This window comes from Lepus europaeus, chromosome 12 (genome assembly GCF_033115175.1).
Source record: "Lepus europaeus isolate LE1 chromosome 12, mLepTim1.pri, whole genome shotgun sequence".
In the NCBI taxonomy this organism is placed as follows: Eukaryota; Metazoa; Chordata; class Mammalia; order Lagomorpha; family Leporidae; genus Lepus; species Lepus europaeus.
Window position 1 is genome coordinate 68,912,295 of NC_084838.1, and position 9,728 is coordinate 68,922,022.

General features: G+C 41.7%; 1 pseudogene; it reads left to right on the top strand.

Moving 5' to 3' along the window:
• The first annotated feature begins 8,539 nt into the window (after positions 1–8,539).
• Positions 8,540–9,092, top strand: LOC133771298 (60S ribosome subunit biogenesis protein NIP7 homolog; annotated as a pseudogene).
• Positions 9,093–9,728: the final 636 nt, after the last annotated feature.

The following is a 9,728-nucleotide window of genomic DNA, read 5'->3' on the forward strand; positions in this document are numbered from 1 at the left end:
CAGAACTGTGGATGACATAAGACCTATAGCCATGGTTAAAATGATAAAACTCAGGAATTGGCAAGGAGAACTGTTACTCGTCAAAATTAGGTCCAGGCAGCTTGCAAGTGGACAGCCAATACACCAGAGACCCAGAGCTGATGCAGAGAGATAGATTTATTTCTTCTTCTTTTTTTAACATCTTTATTTCAAGAAGCTAGCATTATTGAGGGAAGGCAGACTTCTTTATTCCCAAATACTCTCTCCTAAATTGCTCTCTATCAGGGGGAGCTTTAAAGGAAAAAGGGTAGTTGTAGGACATTGTGAATAAAGGATCTGGCTAATTCATTGTTGGGCAGGTCTTCAGGGTCCTTTCTGATGCATATCCCAGCACCAATATTAGATGGAGGTTTCTTTGATATGAAGCTTTGCTATTTGTACCTGGTGGTTGTAAATTTCTTTCTTATCTGAGATATAATGTGTGCTGTTCTGGTCATTTCCTTACAGTTGGCACTTGGAAGTTCTGCAAGCATTATTCACTTCTTTGAGTAAACATTCTTATTAGTCACAGTGAAACCATTTTGCTTATTAATATTTCCCAAAGTTAATAAGCTGTGTGGGCTCTTGCCACACATTCAGAGAAGAATTATGGATACTGGCTTAAATAGATCAGACAACATGGTAAGCTTAAAGGATTTTATTCAGTGAGAGGCATGCATAGGAGAGTGAGGGGTCCATACCAAGAAGAAAACAGGCCAGGAGCCAACTGTGTGCAGGAAGTATGCAAACAGGAAAGCAGGGATTGGGAGGCCCAAAGGCCATGCACACTGAAGGCATGGGCCGCAAGGGCAACAAAGGGCAGTAATGGTGAAAAAGGGAGGGGCTCACCAAGTTCCAGGCCTTTTATCCACTCCCAAAGGGGGGAGGTTACGTAGCCTGATTTCAGGTAGGCATGCAGGTGGGGTCAGGTAGGAGTGAGATCACACAGGGGTGTGGTGAAGGCATGGTCTTCCAGCTCACAAATCTTGATATCTTTGTTTATTCTTATTATTAATCCTTTATCAGTTACATAGTTTGCAAATAAATTCTTCAGTTCTCTCCGATGCCTCTTCACTTTCTTGAGTGTTTCTTATGCAGTGCAGAAACTTCTCAATTTGATGTAATCTCATTTTTCAGTTTTGGCTTTGATTACCTATGCCTCTGGGATCTTTTGCAAGAACTCTTTGCCTGTGCCAATGTCTTGCAGGGTTTCCTTAATGTTCTCTAATAATTTGAGGGAGTCAGGTCATAGCTTTAGATCTTTAATCCATTTTGAGTATATTTTTGTGTAAAGTGTAAGGTAGAAGTCTTGCTTCATACTTCTACATGTGGAAATCTAGTTTTCCTAGCACCATTCTTTGAAGAGCCTGTCCTTACTCCAGGGATGTATTTTAGCTCCTTGGTCAAATATAAGTTGGTTGCAGATGCTTGGATTGATTTCTGGTATTTCTATTCTGTTCCATTGGTCTATCCATCTGTTTTTGAACCAGTACTGTTTTGCTGTGGATTCATTCTGAGAGGAGGAGCATGGTGGGAGCAAGAGGTGCTGAGTCACCACACAGAACCCAGGAGTCGGGTAAAAGTGGGCCAGAGGCGAGCAGCCTGCAGACGCGTTTATTTCAGTTGGTACAGCAGCTTAAATAGTCAAGGCAGCCAATCTGGTCAAGGGATGGTTTATGCCCTAACCAATCACTGCCTCTTGCCAGGCAGGCTCCTTTGCCAGGTGGGTTCCAAAGCCATTCCTGATTAATGTGGTGGAATGAGAAGGCCATGCCAAGATGGTCGCTGGCAAGTGAGTGTCAGTTACTCAGGAATGCAACATCTCTACATCCCCCTTTGTTTATTTTAAGCGTAGATCTTAAGTTTTGGGACACTAGTTCAGATATGCACGAGATGAGGCATGAACCAGACAAACAGCATGAGGATCATAATAACGGGTACCACAAAGGGCAACAGCCAGTGCAGCCAGGATCCCAGCTGCCACCGTTCAGGTTTAATATTTCAATGAGAAATTTCATTTTTGATGCTATCAATTTCCTTTTGAATTAAGTTAGAGTTATCTGTGATGTTGAAACAGCATAATCCTGGAAACTGTGGACAGCCAATGCAATGTTTAGGTAGTAAATAATCAATAGCAGCACAATTTTGTAAAACACCTTCAGGAAGTTGACTTAACTCTGAATTAATATAAGATAAGGCAGCAATGATGGCATTAGCAGTTTTTTCTAAAGTACAGGCAAGCTGCTCTAGGAAGATGGGCATGAACAATTCCAAAAATAGGAGAACATCACAGGGTTTTTTATAGTTATCTTGACCTCGGGAGTAACAGTCATTAAACAATAAGAGTTAACAGGGAGGGGAAACCATAACATAATGATTAACAAGATCAAAGTAGAATTGTATGTAAGTTGAGCAAAAATAGTGGTAAGTAAAGTCTCAGGAGTCTCTATAATGTGTTCCCAAGCTAAGTGTTGTGTGCAGAAGCAATCAGCAATCAGTGACTTCATATATCCCCAGGTGGTCAATTCATCTTGGGGGACTTACAAAAAAATGGCTTTGTTTCCTGATTCTTTGAAGGATGGCAAAACAGTGGCACTGGTTCTTTGTCTTCTTCTTTAGCCATAAAGCAGGAATTGGATCCTGTAACTTCTGGTGACAACTCATGGTGTCTGCAGGTCAGACACAGTGAGCTGGAATCCACACAGGACCTGTAGGGGATAAAACAGAAACAAATCCAAGGCACAGAGGCAGCAAGGTTCATTTAATTTCTGACTGGGAAGGAGAGAGAACGATTGGAACTAGCCTAAATAGAGTGGCACGTTAATCCTGAGGAATTGTGACAATAAAATTTTATGGAAGAGGTCAGGGGAGAAGGCTGGACAGAATGAGCAGCCTGAGGACCTGGGAGATCTCAGGATGAGTGACATGGGACAGGAGAATGAGAGAAGAGTGAAAACTTCAGTCCAATACTTTAATGGGTGGTCAGAGTCTGGGTCTGATCAGGGAGTCTTCAGGATAGACCAGGGAGCCACTATGGCTAGAAATCTTCCATCCCTCCAAGACCTTACTCCAGACTCTTGATGAATTTCTGTGAAAGGAAACTGAGACAGTCAAGACCAACATTCCCAGCACCAAAAGGCAAAGGGACATTAATCGAGTCCACCACAGTAAGCCTGTCTTCTGAGTATTAAGACCATCAGCATGCTAGTCACTTTTAAGTGGCTGACACAGGCCTAGTTTTTAATTGATAGTAGACTATGGTGCAGATTAGAATCTTCCCAAAAAAAAAGGAGGGGGAGGAGAAGGAGGAGGTGAAGGAAGAGGGAACTCTATTTTACTAATCCCAAATGAGCCCCCAAGAAATGTTGTAGATTTTTCTTTCTCCCAAATGTTTAGAAGTGTTATAGCTCTTTTTCTCTATGAAAAGTTGCAGGAATCTGCAGTTCTAATCAGTCAGGTTCATGTCTTGTGAGCACAAAGAATAAGGAAGGGCAAGCAGAGAAGCAAAGTTTATTGGAGGGGAAACTCCCACATGAGAGAGAAGACCTAAGGGAGGGTTGCCATTAGGGAAAGTTCTATAGGGGTTTCTAAAGTCTATAAAGGGGGAAATTCTTATGATTGACCCAGGAGATTTGCAAAAGAGGCACTGGGCCCTGACTGTTTTGATTGGCTCTTGACTATGGTAATTGGATGAAAGTTAAGTATTCCAGTCAAAGAAGCCAGTTGCTTAACTTCTCTCAGGTCTTCCAGGAACTTGTCTCCAGATGGCAGGGAGGGGCCCCATACCACCCTAGGGACTGAGTCCTTAAGACATGGGTTTGGGGGAACTGCAACACTCAAATCATAGCAGGGGATAAAGGCAGGATAATGATTTTTTAAAAAATCTCATCTTTCTTTACTTATATTGTTATGGGAAAATGGTGGCAGAGAAATTATTGTTACCTCGGTTCTTTGTCTCATATGGAAGAAGAATTTCCAAGCTGAATGCAAAGAGATTTTTTTAAATTAAACTTTTATTTAATGAATATAAATTTCCAAAGTACAGCTTATGGGTTACAATGGCTTCCCCCTCCCAAAACTTCCCTCCCACCCACAACCCTCCCCTTTCCCACTCCCTCTCCCCTTCCAATCACATCATGATTCATTTTCAATTCTCTTTATATACAGAAGATCAGTTTAGTATATATTAGGTAACGATTTCAACAGTTTGCCCCCATATAGCAACACCAAGTGAAAAAAAATACTGTTGGAGTACTAGTTATAGCATTAAATAAGAGTGTACAGCACATTAAAGACAGAGACCCTACATAATATTTTTTTTAAAAAAATCAATTAATTTTCTATGCCATTTCCAATTTAACACCAGGTTGTTTTTTTTTTTTTCATTTCCAATTATCTTTATATATAGAAGATCGATTCAGTATATAATTAGTAAAGATCTCATCAGTTTGTACCCACGCAGAAACACAAAGTGTAAAAATACTGTTTCAGTACTAGTTATAGCATCACTGCACATTAGACAACACATTAAGGACAGATCCCACATGGGATGTAAGTACACAGTGACTTCTGTTGCTGACTTAACAATTTGACACTCCTGTTCATGGCGTCAGTAATCTCCCTAGGCTCTAGTCATGAGTTGCCATGGCTATGGAAGCCTTTAGAGTTCGCTGACTTTGATCTTATTCCGATAGGGTCATAGTCAAAGTGGAAGTTCTCTCCTCCCTTCAGAGAAAGGTACCTCCTTCTTTGATGGCCCCGTTCTTTCCACTGGGATCTCACTCGCAGAGATCTTTCATTTAGGTCTTCTTCTTTTCTTTTCTTTTCCATGGTATCTTGGCTTTCCATGCCTACAATACTCTCATGGGCTCTTGAGCCAGATCCGAATGCCTTAAGGGCTGATTCTGAGGCCAGAGTGTTGTTTAGGACGTCTGCCATTCTATGAGTCTGCTGTGTATCCCACTTCCCATGTTGGCTCTTTCTCTCCCTTTTTGATTCTATCAGTTAGTATTAGCAGACACTAGTCTTGTTTGTGTGATCCTTTTGATTCTTAGACCTGTCAGAGCCATCGAATGTGAACTGAAATTGATCACTTGGACTAGTGAGATGGCATTGGTACATGCCACCTTGATGGGATTGTATTGGAATCCCCTGGCACATTTCTAACTCCATCATTTGGGGCAAGTCTGATTGTGCATGTCCCAAATTGTACATCTCCTCCTTCTCTTTTTCCACTCTTAAATTTAACAGGGATCACCTTTCAGTTAAAATTTAAACACCTAAGAATAATTGTGTGTTAATTACAGAGTTCAACCACTAGAACAACAACAACAACAACAACAAATACTAAAAAGGATAAAGTATTACATTGTACATCTAGAGTCAGGACAAGAGCTGATCAGGTCATTGTTTCTTATAGTGTCCATTTCACTTAACAGGTTTCCCCTTTGGTGCTCAGTTGTTGCCGATCAGGGAAAACAAATGATATTTGTCTCTTTGGGACTGGCTTAATTCACTCAGCATGATGTTTTCCAGATTCCTCCATCTTGTTGCAAATGACTGGGTTTCATTGTTCCTTACTGCTGTATAGTATTCTATGGAGTACATGTCCCATAATTTCTTTATCCAGTCTACTGTTGATGGGCATTTGGGTTGGTTCCAGGTCTTAGCTATTGTGAATTGAGCTGCAATAAACATTAATGTGCAGATGGCTTTTTTAGTAGCCAAATTAATTTCCTTTGGGTAAATTCCAAGGAGTGGGATGGCTGGGTTGTATGGTAGGGTTATGTTCAGGTTTCTGAGGAATCTCCAGACTGACTTCTATAGTGGCTTTACCAGTTTGCATTCCCACCAACAGTGGGGCAAAGAGATTTAAAAGGATTTGTTAGAAGGGCCTCCAACCAGAGCAGTGTGGAGGGGGCTTCCAAGAGAGGAAAACCCAAAGGGACTGGTGGCAGTGAGCTTTTTAAGTACAATTTCGAAGAAAAAAAAACTTGACAATCAGATTGGCATTCAGTTACCAGGCTGGGAAAAAAACCATCAAAAGACCTCATTTACAATTCTCCATCCTGTCTGGGCTGCTAAGGGTGGGAGAGGTACCTTGTTTTCACAATAAGCTGTGAGCTCAGGAAGAGCTCCCTTGCTGTTCTCATGGTAAAGTTGGAGATTCTGAAGGAAGGAGGGCAGCCTGTTTGTTCTTGCTAAAGATAATGTTTTGCACCCCAAATTCCATTGAGATCCCCTATCTATTAACCCATCTAACTCCTCACAATATAATTTGTCCACTGAATTAACTACCTCTGGGGTAGACCTACCCCTGGGCTTTGTGTGTAAATGTGCAGAGGTGTGTGTGTGTGGGGGGGGGATGTCCTTATTTTTAAAGTCACTTTGATGCTTCTGATACAGCCAAAAGCATTGTACCAACTGAGTTGGAGTATATTCTTTCTGGAAGCTTTTCAGTTTATCACAAACATTTAGAAATTTCAGAAGGTGTAATATTTTTTCAGCATCCCTGTTCAGACTTGAACACTTCAATCTATACATTCAAGTTTTTCTTAATTTCAGGAAAATTTTCGCTAATAGTTGATTAGTATCACCTTATTTTTGGTTTTTTTTTTTTTCGTGTTTTTTTTTATCCTACAACCTCAGTTAACTATGGCTTAGGTCTACTTAGCCTATAATCACTTTGATTTTTTTTCCCTTTACCATTTCCATCCTTTTCTATTTCTTCTCTGTATGCTGAGTCATTTCTTCTACTTTATCTTGAAGATAATCCTTTTACCACACTCTCAACTTCATAGTTTAGCCCCTCTGTTGAGCTTTATGAGCCAACAATTGCTTTATGTGAAAAAATATGAAGAATAACACTTAACTGCTCTTAGAGACAGATCAGGTGTTGTGGTCATGGGTTCCTGGAACCTCTGACAAGGAATTAAGGGAGGTTCATATGGACAGCAAGTACAGGCAAGAAAGATTTATGACAACCAAGTAACAGTACACTCATAATGCAGTAATTGTGCGCCTCTGAGGAGAGCTCAGCTCACTTTCCTCTCAGCCGCCCCAACCCCCGTCCCCGGATGACTGGGGATGTGAATCCACTGAGCTGATGCTGGGCAAGGGGTGGAGAGGCCTTGTCATGGTAACTCTTGCCAGATGTCAAGGCAGGGGTTTTCAGGAGTCCTGGGTGGAGAGATGTCCCTGGGGAAACCTCCACCAGAGGTCCTGGGCGGAGAGGTATTGCCAGGACACCCCCATGGGTGTTGTTGAGAGAACCCCACTCAGGTTCTCTGCCTGTTTGCCATTTGCTATTGGAACTCTCCTGCAATATCTCTATCTAAATATGTGACTTGTAAGATTAACTTCAGCCGTCCCTTCCCTGGGTTTGGCTTGGGCTGATCATTTGGGTTTGGATTCTATTTGGCCTGGGCTGGCCATTATCTTATGCAAGTAAGCAGTCTGTCTCTCTATGCTAGCAGCTTTTCAAACAAGCAGTTTTTCAGTTGCACATTTTTTGGAATTTTTCTCTTTGTGTTTCCCCCCAGATCCTGTCTCCTGCTTTGTTATTAGTGATGTCTGATGCAGGGTCTCAGTTTCCAGTTTTCTTGCCTCTTGGTTCTAATTATCTACAGACCTTATAAGTTATATTATCTTTTTTTTTTTAGAAAACTTTATTTAATAAATGTAAGTATCAAAAGTACAACTTTTGGATTATAGCAGTTTTCCCCTCCATAACTTCCCTCCCACTCACAAACCATCCCATCTCCTACTCCCTCTCCCATCCCGTTCTTCATTAAGATTCATTTTTAATTATCTTTATATACAAAAGATCAACTTAGTATATACTAAGAAAAGATTTCAACAGATTGCACCCACACAGAAACACAAAGTGTAAAGTACTGTTTGAGTACTAGTTATGCCGTTAATTCACATAGTACAACACATTAAAGACAGAGATCCTACGTGGGGAGTAAGTGCACAGTGATTCCTGTTGTTGATTTAATAATTGACACTCTTGTTTATGGTGTCAGTGATCACCTGAGGCTCTTGTCATGAGCTGTCAAGGCTATGGAAGCCTCTTCAGTTCACAAACTCCAACCTTATTTAGACAAGGCCATAATGAAAGTGGAAGTTCTCTCCTCCCTTCAGAGAAAGGTACCTCCTTCCTTGATGGCCCCTTCTTCCTGCTGGGATCTCACTCATAAAGATCTTTCATTTAGGTCATTTTTTTGCCAGTGTCTTGGCTTTCCATGCCTGAGAAACTCTCATGGGCTTTTTAGCCAGATCTGAATGCCTTAAGGGCTGTATATTATCTTTCTTGAAAGGCAGAGTGAGCTTTGAGTAAATGTTATTTTTATGAGACTAGAGGAGAGAAAGAATTCTAAGAGTTACCAATATAAGACTGAAGCCAAGCCCATATTGCTAATGAATTTAATTAAGATTTTATTGGACCCCAGTGTCTCTTCCTCAGCCTGCAGTTCCTCTGCAAAGATTAACTCATTGGGGGCTGCAGCCTGGCGGAAAGATGCGGCCTTTGACTGAAGAGGAGAGGAGGGTCATGTTTGAAAAGATGGCCAAATACATCGGGGAGAACTTGCAGCTGCTCGTGGACCTGCCCTACGGCACCTACTGTTGCAGGCTGCACAACGACCGCGTGTACTACGTGAGTGAAAAGATCCTGAAACTGGCCGCCAACATCTCCGCGGACACGCTGGTGTTGCTGGGGACCTGCTTCGGGAAGTTCACCAAGACCCACAAGTTCCGGTTGTACATCACGGCACTGGATTACCTGGCGCCCTACGCCAAGTATGAAGTGTAGATAAAGCCCGGCGCCGAGCAGTTCTTCCTGTATGGGAACCACGTTTTGAAGTCTGGTCTAGGGCGAATCACTGAGAACACTGCTCAGTACCAGGGAGTGGTGGTCTACTCCATGGCCGACATCCCTTTGGGTTTTGGGGTGGCAGCAAAGTCTACACAAGACTGCAGGAAAGTAGACCCCATGGCCATTGTGGTATTTCATCAAGCAGACGTTGGGGAGTATGTGCGGCATGAAGAAACATTGACTTAAAAGCCGTCGCCAGGACAGCCGGCCCTGAGAGTCTAGCTTTGTTCCTTTGTGTGTGGTCTTTGTGTGAAGCGCCATGACCTGGTCAGGGACTTCTGTGTTTAATACGGCATCACTGACAAATGCAAGCTGGACCCTTAATGTACACAGTGGCTCAGAAATGAGGTTTCAGATCTTTGTATTTGTGACTCGGTAGAGTACCCCATTACAGATTTGAATTGGAGGGCTTCTTGTTGTGAGTTACAGGTTCCACATTGTTGGAACTGAGGACAAGAATAGCTTGTTACTGTTATTTGTGATAACACTTTGTCTTCTAGACTCTGGCTTTTCTATGTTATTTATTAAAATCAAGAAAGATATTGCCATATCAGAGTAGTAGGCCTCAAATGGAATTTGGCTAAGATAATAAGAGCTGTTTATTCAGCCATTTTCTATACAATAAGTGCTCATGGTATAAAACAAAAACTTGGATTCAAACTAGTTCTGCAACCTACCAGCTAGATGGCTTTGGAAGAGTCACTCAACTTTAACATGCTTCATTTTCTTCTGTTTAAAAAAGAAAAACTGAAACAGCTTTAACTATCTGCTTAAGAATCATTTTCAAAGTTAGAAATCATACTTTTAAAGCTTCTAGCCACTGCCTGGAAAA